Source organism: Carassius auratus, chromosome 1, assembly GCF_003368295.1.
Source record: "Carassius auratus strain Wakin chromosome 1, ASM336829v1, whole genome shotgun sequence".
Classification (NCBI taxonomy): domain Eukaryota; kingdom Metazoa; phylum Chordata; class Actinopteri; order Cypriniformes; family Cyprinidae; genus Carassius; species Carassius auratus.
Window position 1 is genome coordinate 11,776,851 of NC_039243.1, and position 17,028 is coordinate 11,793,878.

The 17,028-nt window shown below is 36.2% G+C and overlaps 1 pseudogene; it reads right to left on the minus strand.

The window, feature by feature from the left end:
* Positions 1-888: 888 nt before the first annotated feature.
* LOC113109526 (E3 ubiquitin-protein ligase DTX4-like) lies at positions 889-15,484 on the minus strand (annotated as a pseudogene).
* Between the last annotated feature and the right edge of the window lie 1,544 nt (positions 15,485-17,028).

Below are 17,028 nucleotides of genomic sequence, written 5' to 3' on the forward strand. Positions count from 1 at the left end.
ATCGCTTACACTCATATTTAAATCAAGCACAAATGCAAACATACACATGATGCATGGGCTCACACATGCACAGATACACACATACCAAACAATGGCACGTTCTTAGAAGTGGATCATTATGAAACAGGTCAAGAATTGACCTAACACAAACACTGGCCTAAAACATGGTATAAGAACAGTAAAGAACAGTTAAAAGGAACTATATCATATTTTATGCAAAATCCTTGAGTTTGCAAAATTCATTTTGGCAAAATATCACTAAATTAAACTACCCATCTCATTAGCTACATTGGCTCATAGCTTTCTTCTGTTTTAAAGCGGAACATATTTAACGCTGAACGTTGAGTAAAGCAGCACTTCTCAGCTTCTCCTGTACCGTGAAAATGTGATATTCTATGATATAATAATCATTTCTATTTTGATATATAAAAAAATAAAATAAAATGCTGCTCTATTTTGATTAATCCAAACACTGAATCTTATGCACACATTGTCATCCGTACAAAAATAGTACAAGTTCTCAATACACAAGACTGAATACATGGAATGATGTCGTATGATGATACAAATTAAAATATACAAGCATTCATATGCGCTTAACTATACTTCTCAGCTCTAGGAAACAGATTCAGAGCAAATTATCCATTTGGAGGTACCAGAGTTGACCAAATAAACCCCCACTTACAAATGTTTTACACAAACTCACACCGCAACATCATTTAAGCAGATAAACCATGTCGGCTGCTTCAATAACCTGCATTTTCTTAGTCTTTCTATTGCCTTATTTTTCATATCCCCTCCACCTCCCATTCTTACTTTTCACACATTCCTTTCTCTCATTTTTCTTTCAAACTTACCTTTCACCGTTAACCAAATGTCATTCTCATGTTAGTTGTGTTACTATATCCCCAAATTTGTATTCAGAATGGGATACCTGCATACTTGTTCCACATTTACATAGTTATTTGTACCAATTAGTCACACTGTTTTCATCGTAGTTCTCATTTTCCTATGGTTTCTCGCACGTCCCGTCCTGTTCACAGTTGCTGTTCCTCATCTTCAGAGATGCCCTGGGCTTTAAGCTCCTCCAGTACATTGTCGATATAGCCAGAGTCTGGATAGCCATGTCCAGTGAGATTGGAGCCAAATTCTGTCTTGTGATGGATCTCGTTCCAGATGACAGTGTCTGATTCTCCCGTGGTGCTGGAGGTGCCCACTGAGAAAATCAGCCGTCGATCCCACGCCACCAATAACAGCCTTAACACCTAAAAACCAGACCGTATATTGATATCTTTAAAAGAATAATAATGATTATATACATTCGATCTAAATGTCTTCTCCTACCCTCTTTGGTACATTTGGTGGATATATGTGCTGACATATGTTTTAACAGCAAGAAAACTTGGCAATAGTAATTTTGCAATACTCTGATTTAAATGTACTTGAAGTTCAACCTTAAGCGACAGAAGTGTATAGTGGCCAAAAAACAAAAACAATCCTTCCATATGATTCACTGATGTAAAACAACAGAAAGAATAACACATGACTATTCAAAAGTTTGGAGTCATTCAGATATATATATAAGATTTCTATTTCAAACTAATGCTGTCCTTTGAGCTTTCTATTCAAAGAAAACAATATCATGGTTTCCAAAATATTATTAACTGTTTTCAACACTGATAATAAGAAGACACGTTTTTTTGAGCGTCAAAATGGCATATTTCATTGTAAGACTGGAATAATGGCTGCTGAAAACTCAGCTGTGCCATCACAGAGAAAATAAAAGTGCAGTAATATTTCAGAATATTGGAGTTTTTACTATATTTCTGATCAAATAAAAAAAAAAAAACCTGGGTGAGCATAAGAAAAAACTAAAACCAACCCCAAAAAATTGGGAGCAGTAGTTTTGAACACAATGAGAGGACTTACCTTGCGTCCTTTTTCATTGTCTGGGAGATAGCAGTGACGGGGAAATCCTCTTGCAGTAAAAGACTTCCCCGGATTTGGATGCTCAGGACCCTTGGGAGAGATAGGATAGGACAGGAGATATTCGATTAAATATAATGATGATTGTGTGGAGTCCAAGTGATGCACTGAAAATAGACTATAATCTGACTTTTTTTTACAGAAAATAACTTCATATATATACCATATGATATAGTTATACCTGTATCCCGGGCGGTATGTTATATATGATGCGAATGGTTTTGCAGTCTGGGTGTCCTGGAAGTGAGTGTGGGATGACATGGTACTCCATTTTACCGGGCGGCTGGTTGCCCGTCTTTACTCCATTTATTGTCTTGCATGTGGGACACTGCAGGCTGCCATCTTTGTTGCCATTGTTGTACATGGCCACTAGGCACTGCAAGTGATAAAGATGCCCACACTGTGCCAGTCGTCCAACAGACTCACCTGGACCCTTATACCCTGAGGGTCCCCCCAGAGCCTCCATACAGATAGTACAATCCTGAAATCAAACCGAGAATACTGATATAACACAAACTACAAAAATAATAATAATAATAATAATAATAATTTCAATAAGATGCAACATTTACATCTAACCAGTGACATTTACATCTATGGCCAGAATGTCTTGTCTTTTCAATTTGAGTGTTTTGTTTCTAAATGTTTGCATACAGTACAGTTTGCTTTACGTGAGTGTACTGCATGCAGAAAGTTGTATCCATCTTTATATATAAAGATGCATGATAACACAGTTTACAAATCTGCAACAACAGAAACAATAAAATAGCCGAGATGCTATATAATACATATTGCTTTACGTGAATATACTCTATGTATGCAGGTAAAGTAGGATGTACTATATATATCTAACTTTCAATATAATTCTTGAAATTTGTCATTTTTAAAAAACACCACAATCAAGCAGTCGAGATTGTAATACAGTACATATGATTTTGAGTGTACTGTATGTATCTGGGTAAGGCTGGATCGACTTGCAGTAGTTGTATAATTTGTTAATTAATTTGAGTTTTTAATTTGTTACATGGTAATATTAAAAATTATGAAACCTGTAAGGTTTTGTTCAATTTAATATTAATTTGTATCAATAATATTGTTGATATATTTTGCACAATTTAAAAACACACTTATCTTAACAAGAAGCAATGATATCTTACTTCTTCTGGTGGATTCCTGACCTTCTGTAAGTACCTTTTTACCACTTCCTCAGGTGTTCTACCTGGAAAATAAATCACTTGTGTTACATTTCAAAATTTATTCAAATTTAATTTTGTGTGTATATAAAACTGTTGGATGGCCATTGATAGATACAGCTGGTAGGGATTGGTGGCTGCTGCATTATGTTTCACTTTTTTGACTTTATTCATGACTTTCCCTGTAATGTATTATGACCTGAATTGATCAAGTGAACCTTACTTAAGGACTTTGGTCATCGCTTCACTTTCAGAACAAAATTCTGCAGCAACACTGCAGTACATCTGTGAATTTGTCTTTATAAGTACAAATAACCATGAACTCTCACCTTTGCGTGCTTGTTTCTTGGTGGTCTTGCGGTAACAGTGCCCAATGCCAGGAATTGGTTTGATGTCACTCTTGCTGACAGGTGGGGGATGCAGAACTAGTTTTGGTGGACGGGTCAAACATACAGGTAATCCTGCTGCACTCATCAGAATACCTGTAATACCTGCAATGCATCATAATGCATATGTTTTAACAAATTACAATGTATAAACTAGGGTATGTAATGTACTGTCAGTTTGTCATTCCTGAAAATGTATTAAGAATGCGTCTTATGTTCCTACCAGCTAAAGCCGGATGGATAGGGCTGGAGCCATTGAGATTCTTCACTGGTACTGTCGGTACCCTAGGAGGAAAAAAAAGCTCTATAAGGCCACTGGACAAACTGGCTGCTGTCTTACTGAATGTTCTCATGCATTGCCAAAAAAACCTCAAAACTGCAGTATTGTTCCCTCTTGAAGCTGAAGATCTTTTAGTGTAGGGGTGTTGCAATAAACTGTGATATTTTAAATATAAAATACTAAGATTGTGTTTACACTATACATTTTATAATATACAGCGCAAGTAACTGGTATCTGTTTGATGCTCCAACACAGTAGGTGGCAGTACTGCTTTAATGGTTGCCATCGTACATAAGAAAAAAAAAAAGAAAATTTCAACACACTCGTATTTTGAGTGTATTTCATTGAACACAAAATAAAGTTAAAGATTAATTTGACTCTAAATTTCTATAAATATCATGATAATGTTGCATAAAACTAGCCCACAGATATTCTACCAGTTTCTTCATTACCAAGTTCAACACGCAGTTCTTGTTCAACGACTAACGAACACATAAACCATTGTTTTGCCTCCAATATCAACAGTTACATGATACTTGACTGAAGGGGCATTTTGACAATTTTGTCAAAACAAAGCATCAAATGACTATTTACCATTATATAAGCAGATTTTTGGCCAAATCTGTGTAAAAAAATTAAAAATAACAAAATACCAAACGCATCTCACAGCAAGTTTTCTTGTCAAAAAATGCACAATAAAAAAAAAAGAAAAACCCACAGAAAGCAACTCTAATGTACAGTGCTTTTACTTCCCTCTTTACACCCTCGTTGGTCTTGTCTGCGGTGTTCTCACACTTATTTTCTGATCTCATTTTGCTGCAGTCTGTTAGCTGCTAGTCTTAACAAAAGGATTTGTCTATACATAATTACATTTAGAAAAATTTATATGAATGTAGCAGCTGTTGCCGAGTCTGCATGTCATGCATGTACTGAGCTTGCTGTCAGATATTGAGTATTATACTTTATTTTTCAGATGGTTGGTGACTAACCTCAAAAATTAATACAGTTATAGCACATACATTAAATAAAGGCAACAGACAATTATATTTTGATGTTGTGTCTTATGATTATAGAAAAACATACATACAATCACATATACACACACACACACACACACACACATATATATATATATATTACAGTACAGACCAAACGTTTGGAAACATTACTATTTTTAATGTTTTTGAAAGAAGTTTCTTCTGCTCATCAAGCCTGCATTTATTTGACAAAAAATACTGAAAAAAAACTAATATTGTGATATATTATTACAATTTAAAATAATTGTTTTTTACATTTATTATACTTTAAATTATAATTTATTTCTGTGATGCAAAGCTGAATTTTTAGGATCATTATCACATGATCCTTTAGAAATTATTCTAATATGATGATTCATTATCAAAGTTGGAAACAGTTCTGCTGCTTAATATTTTTTCAGAACATTTTTTCTGTATTTTTGACCAAATAAATGCAGGCTTGATGTGCAGAAGAAACTTCTTTCAAAAACATTAAAAATAGTAATGTTTCCAAACTTTTGGTTTGTACTGTATATATATATATATATATATATATATATATATATATATATATATATATATATATATATATATATATATATATATATATATATATTAGTAAGTCAGGCATTGAATCAGATTTCACTTCACAATAAATAGTCATCAGTTTAAAAGAAATCGAGGAGAAACTTCATCTAAGAGCCGCAAAAGCATATTCTAAAACTACATATAAACTTAACTACATATTATGTCACTAGTTCATAGTCATAAAAGAAACCTTTTTTTGACACTGATAAATAATTTGTCTACTGCCACATTTTATTTTTCTCTTGAACAGAAGTTCTGTTTGAGGCACACTTTATTTGCAACATAATGTTATTCACACGAAAGTGAAAACTGAACCAATTATGCTGAAGTGGTTAAGTGGTAAAAGAAGCAGATGTTGCATGTTTGCTTAAAATGATGACAGATCAACATATAATAATTGGCTAAAGCACATTTTAGCCAATCATAAATACTGCAGCAGTAGTTGTTATTAATATGCCTGTTTTGTTTTCCATTGAAATAACAGAAGTGCCTGAAGTTTGGAGGGTAGATGGCAGTTTGGGAAAGACCAGTGGGGAAGCTTTTGACCTTCACTGACCCTTGATCTTCCTTTACAACAGACTTGTCTCTTTGTTTTCTCTCACACACATGCCCTACAACTGCTGCACAATGCCTCCAGATGGCTTTATGTCTTAAACAGGAGGTACATTAGAAAGAGCACCAGACTCATTTAAAAGTGTGGGACACCAGTGTTTTATTTGTATTTGCTTTAATCTAGCCTAGGTACAATTTATACCAATTAATATATCGACCAGCTGTCTTTAGCAGTACATACTCTGTAGTCTGTAACATCAAAATTAGCCCAAAATAATAAAAATACTCTTTTTTTTTTTTTATCCACTCCAGCTACGTCCCAAACCGCCAACAAGAAAAATGTCATGTCTAATGCTTCAGGAAAACACTGGGACACGATTGTTGTAACAGTCAATCTCTAAACCTTTTGCTCGTTACCCCAAATCCTTCTTAACGTAGTCATGCACACACACTCTACTATGTCAACTGCTTCAGTGAGACAGCATTGTGTTGCTAATGCGGACCAGCCCATGTCATGTCAACAAAGGTTGCTGCAGAAACCCAGCGTGAACATGAACTCACCAATGAGAGCCATGGGAAAAGCCAGAGAAACAGTTATATGCATAAATGGCATGGGGAGGGAACGAATAAAGACCATTCTGTCCCCACATGGTCATCAAGCAGAGCAGACATGGATGATTTAGCAGTGTAAGAAACGTGAGAAACTCACTCCCTCACAGAGGAGGGTAAAATACAAGAACACACAAATACACGAGTTGAACTGTTAACACTATAATATATACAAGTGATTTTACATTTACATTTTGTCATTTATCAGATGCTTTTATCCAAAGCGACTTATAAATGAGTACAATAGAAGCAATTATTATTATAATTATGATTTAGGTACCCTTTTTTGTGTAATGTCCACAAAATGGCCTATGATTAGATTCTTTGCGGTTGAACTGATGCATTTTGAGCATCGCGGTTAAATACATATAGCCAAAGCCATGCACTGTTACGATCTTTTATTCAGACTAAAACCCCTTTATTTCGGGTGAGAAAGCGGTTGAGAGTGGCTTTTGCAGATCCTGTCATGCCAGTGACTGCATGTCGCTGAACTAGACGCTGATTATTATTCTTTAGTCACGGTCTCTATTAATTTTATTATTTGAAAAGAAAGTTTCAGTAGAGCAGCATTTATTTGAAACAGAAATCTTCTGTTACATTATAAGTGTCTTTATTGTCACTTTTGATCAATTGAATCCACTCTTGCTTAATAAAAGTATTCATTTCTTTACTGTACTGACCCCAAACCTTTTAATGATATTGTATATTCTAAATTTAAATCATAATATAATCATATGAACTATACAGTATACTGGGGGAAATTGAAAGACACAGAAAAAATAAATTTCTCACCCAGAGGCAATCAGGGCCCGTGACTGTGCCATGGCAATTCTGTGCAAAGCAGGCTGACTGAGCCCTGTCAGACTGGCACGAGTTGGTAAAGGGGCAGCACACGCAGCGGAGCGTTGAGAGGGCAACGTTGTTGAAGATGCAGTGGATGATGTGGGAATGGCTGATGTGTTAATAAGCATGGCTGTAGCCACAAATGTTGCTGAGGACGAAGAGCTTGGGATAGATGAAGGCTGCGGATTTGACGATGGCAGAGTTAGACGCGGTGAACGGCTAGAGGAGATTGAGAGATTGGCAGTATCTGACATGAGAAGAGACAATGACTGATCAAAAGCAGAATTCTTGGCTTCTTCTGAGAGCGAGCATTTTAAAGATGTGCCCCGTGGTAGTGTATGAGAATACGAGTTTAAAACAGACATGGATGAAGAAGAGGAGGGAAGTGTCCCAAAGTTGAATTTAGGATGTTTGGCTTTGTTGCACGTCCCAGTGTCTGTGATGAGGTTCCATTTGCCTTTACACTCAACACCAGCATGCACTGCTGGCAGGCACATGGCTGTCCAGTGGGATTGAGAGATGATATCGAAAGCATCCCGTTTGGGTATACCGCAATTCCTTTTCTACTCAAAGTAGAACCAGATACACCAACCCCAAGATGTGCCCCGGATGTGCCCCCTCCTGATGTAACTCCTCTATTCATGCCTCCAGTTCCTGAGCCTGTACCCCAAGCCTGTGAGGTTTTAGGCAGTGGCCCTGAGACCAGTGGGTAAACCCTATCTGAGCGTCTCTGCAAACGCCTCTGCTGCTGTGTTTGCCTGTTAATCTGAGTCATGGTCTGGAAGTCCACAAAGTAGCAAAAGCCAATCGATGTCAGGTCCAGCCAGGGTTGCTGTCGGTCCCACGCCGCTTGCAAGGCAATGATAACCTCCATGTCATAGGTCGTCCAGGAACCTGCGTCATTTTCCCACTCCCATATCCAGCCTTGGCCTGGTGCTGAGGTGGGGTCATAGAAACTCCGTCGCACTTGTCTTAACGTACCTGAGGAGTTAAACGATAAGGTTATAAATCAATTATAGTAAAATAGATATAATGAACCAGTTAAGAGGATTGTATACTTGTGTTCATCTGAAGAAAGAAATTCATATGCATCTGGCACAGCTTGAGTGTGAGTAAATGATGGAGTATCCCTTTAAATAAAGTGTTTCTTACAAGAGAGTCAGCCAGTCATGTTATGTATGTAACATTCATTTGATCATCAGCAGCCTTAATTCTACTTCTTCTTTTATAAATACCAGAACAATAGTGCATATTAAATGCATCCAGCTGGTATCACAGAAGAGGATAAAATGGCACAATGTCTCCAATGTAAGCATTCAATCCTCCATTATACCCACTGAATGCCTATTGTTGTGTTTTGCACATGTTTGAATTTAAACCCATTTATCAGAACAGAGATGTCTCTATGCTCTTTCTAGATCAAATCAGGATCTGGAGGGATTAAGAATTCGTCAATCAAAGTTAAAGCATCCATTTAGCTAATGCATGAGATACATTTAGGAATTTATGACCAAGTCCTGGGACACACGATGAGTAGGAATGTAACGATTAACTGCGAGCCGGTTGAAAACTGATTCAAACACGTGGCGATTCAAATCAGTTGAGATGCTAAACAAATTGCGATTTGGAGGTTATATGAATGTATGTCTGAGAGGAACTTACTGTCTTTAGAAAGGTTTAGATGGTATTTTTCATTTTCATCTTGCCTCTGTATAATGCATATTAAAGTTCATAAGTGCAGCGCTGCTTTGCTTACAATGGAAATACTTTAATCCTCACCTGCTGACAGAGAGTGAATCTGCGTCTCGTTCAGCTCATCTGCTGTTCTCTATCATGCAGATATTTTTTATGTATAGTTTCACAAAACATTAGTCAAATCATTCTGTGTTTGCATGAAATTTCTAAATTATACAATCTAATTTAGATTAAAAACTACTCATGTTGCATGTATGCATTATTTTGTTTGGATCATGATAACATGCAGTGGTTGCCTGCCTCTAATTTTAAATGGAAAGAGCAAAGATAAAGGCTTATTTTTGTTTATATGAAGATATTTATTTTATTTGTGTCACTTATTTATTTGATATTTACATTTACATTTCACTTTTTTTATTTAACAGACACTTTAATCCAAAGCGACTTACAAATGAGGACAACAGAAGCAATCAAAACCAACAAAAGAGCAAAAATATGCAAGTGCTATATTAGTATATATTAAAGTGTCATATTTTATAAAAAGTGTTAAGTTTACCTTATGTGCGCTGAATATACGCGATGGCCGGATCAACATTCTGTCCAACGTTTTATAACCAATCCAGGGGTTTTTCTGCATTGATCTTTTTTTTTTGTTGTTTGGCGGCTGTCAAAGCCTTATTTGATCGGTGAGTGATGACAGGGCGCGTACGAGAGAGAGCCCCGGCTGCACGCGCACTCTCAGTCTTCAAACAACACGAGCGCTTCTTGCTCTCTCTCCCTTGTGCATAATCAAAATCATTAAACACGATAGAAAAAGGGAGAAACACCAAAGTTTCATGCGCGCTCGCGCACTCACAGTCTTCAAACTACACGAGCGCTGTCTTGCTCTCGCTCTCGCTCTCGCTCTCTCTCTCTCTCTCTCTCTCTCTCCCTCCCTCGTGCATATTAACCAAAATCATTAGACACGATAGAAAAAGGGCGGAACGCAAAAGTTTCACGTGGAGCATTCAGAGATGTTTTTTTTTAATGCTAGACATCAAGTTGTTATTTTCATCTGAAAGAAGAACTTTTTTTCAGTAAGCTAGGCCCTATGTGTTCAGTAAGCTTGTTTCAGTGAGCTATGTGTTTTCAAGGTTTTATTGAATGCTCTCTCTATACTAGTGCAAAGTACTGCATTCTTAGTCAGTCTTTTATTTTGTAATTTTAAGAGCAATAAACATATATTGCAATGTTAAGGAATTCATGTTTTTTTCATTCAGATATGTAAATCAACATGTATAAATTGTTAGTAGTCAGTTAATGGGGGGATAATCGAAATCGAAACGGTCTGGAAAAATTAATCGTTAGATTAATCGATGCATCGGAAAAATAATCGCTAGATTAATCGTTTAAAAAATAATCGTTTATCCCAGCCCTAGCAAAAACCCATCTGAATAAATCGACCCACTGAGGTGTGAACTTTGAATATACAGAGTTCTAGAAGCAAAAAAAAAACTACTTAAAAAACATATACAGATACTAGATCTTCAAATAGAATAAAACACTATTGAAATACAGAAAGTAGACTATTTTTTATTATGTCCATTTTACATGTTGCACAATTTTGCAGATATTATGTAACTTCAGTCAAATTATAGACAACAATATGCTTTGTTCATCCTTCATTATGTCTGAATTCACTTATCCAGCTCTGTGCCTCGATCACAGTCATTTAGTTTCAGCTCTATTGTGAGCTGAATGAAACAATGTCTTTTTGTTACCGATGAATTAGATGAACAACTATTTGCCATGATTTTTGTGTTGTTGCTGTTTGTAAGAAGTCATTTCACTGAATTATACAGTCAAGGTTATGACAAAAACATGGGTTTATGTTTTATATATATATTATATATATATATATATATATATATATATATATATATATATATATATGTAGTTGATAAAACTACAAACTAGCCTGTTACATAGTAACAACCTTTTCTTCTCTCCTCAATCAATCTTTATAGTTTTATTCTTTCTAATAGAAGTGTGATCTTTTCCCTGGGCAGTCCTTTATGGAACTTCACTCTGTTTACGTGTGTCTGAGCAAGTTACTGTGCAGGTTTTTAGGGCAAGTCTTGACAGAGTTCTAAAAGTTGCAAATGTCACTAACCTTATATTAGATTGGCTGCAAAACATTACCTGAGAGAGTTCAAAACTATTTGGGTGTTAGCAAAAAAATTTAGGAGCTGCCTGGGTGTGTGTGTATCAGTAAACCATTATTAAATTTAGGCTTGTGTGGTTATGAGTGTCTATGTGCACTTGATTAACACCAATGCACTTTATCCATATGGATAAAAAGACAATGATTGTCTTCTGGACAACTGTCAGATCAGCAGTCTTCCCCGTGATTGTGTAGTAGTGATCGACCGATGTATCTGTTTACCGATATTTTTCCCGATATTTAAGCATTTTTCCATAATCGGGTATCGGTTTTGTAATATCGGATTCGCCGATTTACGGCGCCATCTTGTGGCCGTTTTGATATTTCCGCCATTGCAGCCCGGGTGTCTGAGGAGATCAGTCAACAACAACTCAGTGGACAGGTAAATATATGTTCTACTTGGTTTGCTTTAATTAATCAACTTTATTTAACATAACAGACATGCACAAATGAGATCTGAGACATAAATTCCTGATATAGTTAATTTATGCAGCTTGTTTCTAAACAATTGAGACGAACTCATTGAGTCACGTAGTGTAATTCATCATGTCCTGCCCCAATAAAGACGTATCTTTACATGAATTAAATAAAACAGACATGAATGAGTGCATGTTGAAAATAAAAGCGTTGAATTTAATTCTCTATCTGTTGTATTTGCTCACCATTAGTCTAGAAGAGAAAGTTTGTTCATATTGCTTAGCAACTGACGGATGATCTGGAGGCTTAAGCACGGCGACTGAATGAAACTTTTGACAAGATTATCTTGTTTAAACACCCTAGATTATATTTTAATTTACTACATAACAATTATTTCGCTAATACACATATAAATATAGCCTACCGCTTTGTGGAAATTAATTATTATCTCCATGCGCGATCGCGGTTGATTAAGTTATAGTCAAACAGCACTTTGTCAGTTGGCATTTCATGATTTAACGTTAGATTAAATTTAGATCATAAAATGCCAACTGACAAGTGCTGTTTAACTTTATATAGTCTCTGGAAAAAAAGTTCGTTCATATTGCTCAGCACCTGACTGGGTTGATGATCAGGAAGCCTCAAGCAATGCCACTGAATGAAACTTTTGACAAGATTATCTTGTTTAAACACCCTAGATTATATTATCATTTACTACATAACAATTATTTCGCTAATACACATATAGGCTACATATACCGCTTTGTGGAAATTAATTATTTATTATCTCCATGCGCGATCGCGGTTGATTAAATTATAGTCAAACAGCACTTTGTCAGTTGGCATTTCATGATCTAACGTTAGATTGAATCTAGATCATAAAATGCCAACTGACAAGTGCTGTTTAACTTTATATAGTCTCGGGAAAAAAAGTTTGTTCATATTGCTCAGCACCTGACTGGGTTGATGATCAGGAAGCCTCAAGCACGGCCACTGCATGACATTTTTGAAGGAAGCAGGCTTACAGGGCAGAATGCTGAAAGACTCTGTTTTCTACACTAAAACCTAGTTCTGCTTAGCTGGGAGTAAATGGCTATGCACTCCTAAATAGCCCTCCCGCCCCCACCAATATGTTAGAATCATTTTCGTGCTTTATTTATTTACCTGTTTTTATTTTTTTACCTCATCAAAGCTTTTATTTTAAAACAAAGACACTTAGTAACAGTGCGCTTAAATTTTTTGGACTCAGACCCCTCTATTTATTTGTGTATAAATATAATGTTTGTTTTTTTTTGTATGCAAGGGGGGAGTGATTGTTATTAATAAAATGTTTTTTTCAGCTCATTTGTGTTGTAATAATTGTCAGAAACAGAAGTATAACAGTAAATAAATATCGGTTCTGCATATCGGTTATCGGGTACATAAACATACAAATAATCGGTATCGGTATCGGTTATAAAAAACCAATATCGGTCGATCACTATTGTGTAGCCAAGTGAACCAAACTGAGAGACCATTTTGAAGGCTCAGGATACCTTTGCAGGTGTTTGAGTCGATTAGTGGATTGGCGTGTCACCATATTCTAATTGGTTGAGATAGTGAATTGGTGGGTTTTTGTTAAATGTGAGCCAAAATCATCACAATTTAAAAAAGAAATACTTCAGTCTGTGTCCACTGTATTTATTTAATACACAAGTTTCACAATTTGAGTTGAATTACTGAATTAAATTAACTTTTCCACTACATTCTAATTTATTGAGATGCACCTGTTTGTCTGCCATTGTATATTGTTCCAACACAACAGCTGCCTGGGCAGACAGTGGACATTATTCAATGTCACACTTCAAAACTTAAACGAGTGCATATGTATAAGTAGATAATTTTTTTTTTATTTGCTGGTGAATGTGTGAAAACAACATGTCATTAAAACTATTGAATGCAGAATGAAAGTGTACAGTATGTTTACTACAGAGCATAGAAGTGCTTTGAAATTCTACATCACAAATTATATATTCGCCACTCCCTTTGCTTGAGAGGCCCTTAACTCTCAAGACGTTTTAACAATGATTCCATAAAACAGTTATCTGTTATTGATTTTTTTTCTAGTATCTCAATAATGCCTAGTATTTTCTTCAGTTTCACTAAGAGATACAAGCACTTATTTGCAACTACTCATAATTCCAAAAGTGCGACAATTTACCACTTGATTCCAAGTACCATGTATTCCAGTTGTTGCTGGATTCGATTCCAGTCGTGTTTATGAGGTTCTAGCACTTATGTGTGGAATCTTGTTTCCACCATGGTATTTTAAAAAAATGTGTGACTCTTTCATCTCACAATTTTGACTTCTTCTTCCTTGTAATTCTGACTTTACATCTCACAGTTCTGACCTTTTTTTCTCTTACTTTTTATAAACTTCAGAATTGTGTGAAAAAAAACAATTTTTAATTGTCATAATTGCGAGATGTTAACTCACAACTGCAAATAAGAAAAGAAAAAAAACAGAACTGTGAGAAGCAAAGTCCTTTTTATTGTGAGACTGAGTGTATTTTGTGGTAGAAACGGGCTTCCATATTTACAGCTTGATTACGTTACTAGTAACCATTTCAATAGTTATTAATATTCAGTCCAGCTTATTTGTACTTGCCTGAAGTTTTACTAGTACCTGCTACTAGTATCCATTCCAAATGTTACTAATAACATTTCTGATCTCACAGGTTGACTCATATGCAAGGACAACTCAGAACTGTTCATAGTTCAATTAAAATATCAAGATTAGCAAGAACTAATGTACTGAATGCTCTGATGTTTTTCATTTCAAGCCACTAGTGAAATTTAAATACATATATAAAATCGTAACATTTCTACGTTGTTCTATAGAATGATTGTAAAAATGGCTTGCCACAGGTGGACTGATGCTCTTCTGATGTTCATCTTACCGGTGTCCTGTCTGAACTGACGCATGGAGTGAAGATCGATGATGTAGGGCGACAGGCGGCTGTCAGCTCGGCCTAAAACGACGCTGCCGCCGCGGGGATCGCTTCTCATCACCTCCTCGATGTGGTGAGACACGGCCGGGCTGTACGGCCGCCAGCGCCCGTGCTCGTTCAGCCATTCCCACACGATCACGGCGGAGGCCAGTAACGTCGTGTCCCTATACAAGTACAATAGAAAAACCTGTTAAGTATCAATAACCGTTTTGTGAACTCGTGAGGGCAGACAGGCTAATGGTACGCACTGTAATGTTATACTGACTGCGCTAACATCGATAGACACACGGTTATGAGTTTTGAGCTTGTATATTGTGATTTCCTATAAGTTATATAAGCATACACAATCTTAGGTGTAACAGTTACTCACATTTGTGTAAGGAACGCTTAGGCGTGAGATCGCAGCATCAGGACAGAAATCTCCCTGTCACTTCCATGGCTGGCCGCGAGAGACAAGATCCCAACTCCTTGCGAGTGTCAACAAATACTCAACGGAGCAGTAGTCTTCTTCCTTATTCTACACATTCGGCGTTGACTCTTCCTCTGTTTGTGGTGCTTCTTCTTTATAGTTCCCTGAGACACGGGGTGCGACTTATCGAAAATCATGTAGACTTCGAGAAGACGAACTCTGGTGAACCACTTGTGGTTTGTGAGCTGCGAACTGAGTTGAAGAAGCGAGTGACACCCAAAACCTCCCAAGCATCGCACGCGAGTGTGAGTTAATGCTCAACTAGTGCTGGAAACTCCGACTCTTTTTCGCGAATCGGTTCTTTCGAACTGTTCTTTTGAAAGAAGCGCCTGAAAACGAGTCTGTTTCTTAAGTGCTATTTTAGAATATCTCTCTATGGCAGAAAGAGTAATAGTAGTATGCTGTTGTTAAATCAGCATGTGATTTTTTTTCTTTTACGTGGCAGTTACTGTGTGATTTAATTATCCAAATATGAAAGAGATGGTCTGATTTCGCAATATCATGATAGCATTCGAACATAATTGCTTTTAGTCGTATTCCATATTTTTATAAAGTATGCTGCTATTCCGAAATCAGTCTACAGCCACGGTTCTCGCTCGGACCGATTCAGTTCGATTCGTGAACAATGAACGATTCGTTCACAGATCTGACGTTGCATCACGGATGCCGCAACCTGTTTGGTTGGTCATGTTTTTTCATGTAGTTTCCAGGTGAGCAACCAATATAGAATTGTGTAGCAACAGAAAAATAAAACTTAACTGCATAAATCAGACACTGACTTAATTTAAGCCTCTTTGCCTATATAAACAGTCAAGAATAAGATTAAAACTGGTGAATTCTATCACTAAATATGATAAATATTAAACATAAGACTAAGGACATCACAGACACATGCATTTTTATACAAAATGTTTTTATACAAGAGACTTTTAAAGGAATGAAAGCATGGTTTGGCCAGACCAGAGTCATGTTAGTGAAACTACTACTGCTTAATATATTTTGTATCTATTTTTTTTTTATTATAAACACAAGTAGAGTATTATGTTACCCAATCAATGTTTTTAAACATATGAATAAACACTATTATCAAGTCCTCAAAACAAAAACAACATAAGTGCCATGAAACACAATAATATTACCTACTGGCTATGGCGGGATGTTTTCATAGGGGTGGCCAGAGAGGGGGTGGCACAGAAATCTTAATTTTTTCAATATAAAAATATGTTTGATTATAATGTACAGGAATGTTTTAGTGCCTAAAACAAAACTGCGTACAATTAATTTCTACTTAAAGGGTTAGTTCACCCAATAATCAAAATTACGTCATTATTGACTCACCCTCATGTAGTTCCAAACCAGTAAGACCTCCGTTCATCTTCGAAACACAGTTTAAGACATTTTAGATTTAGTGCGAGAGCTTTCTGTACCTCCATAAGATAAGAAAAACATCATCAAAGTAGTCCATGTGACATCAGAGGGTCACTTAGAATTTTTTTAAGCAAATACATTTTGGTCCAAAAATAGCAAAAACTATGACTTAATTCAGCATTGTCTTCTCTTGCGTGCCTGTTGTGTGAGAGAGTTCAAAACAAAGCAGTTTGTGATATCCGGTTCATGAACGAATCATTCGATGTAACCAGATCTTTTTGAACCAGTTCACCAAATCGAACTAAATCATTTTAAACGGTTTGCATCTCCAATACGCACTAAGACACAAATCACCTAAGCTGTTCACTTTTTAAATGTGGCTGACACTCCCTCTGAGTTCAAACAAACCAATATCCCGGAGTAATTCATTTAC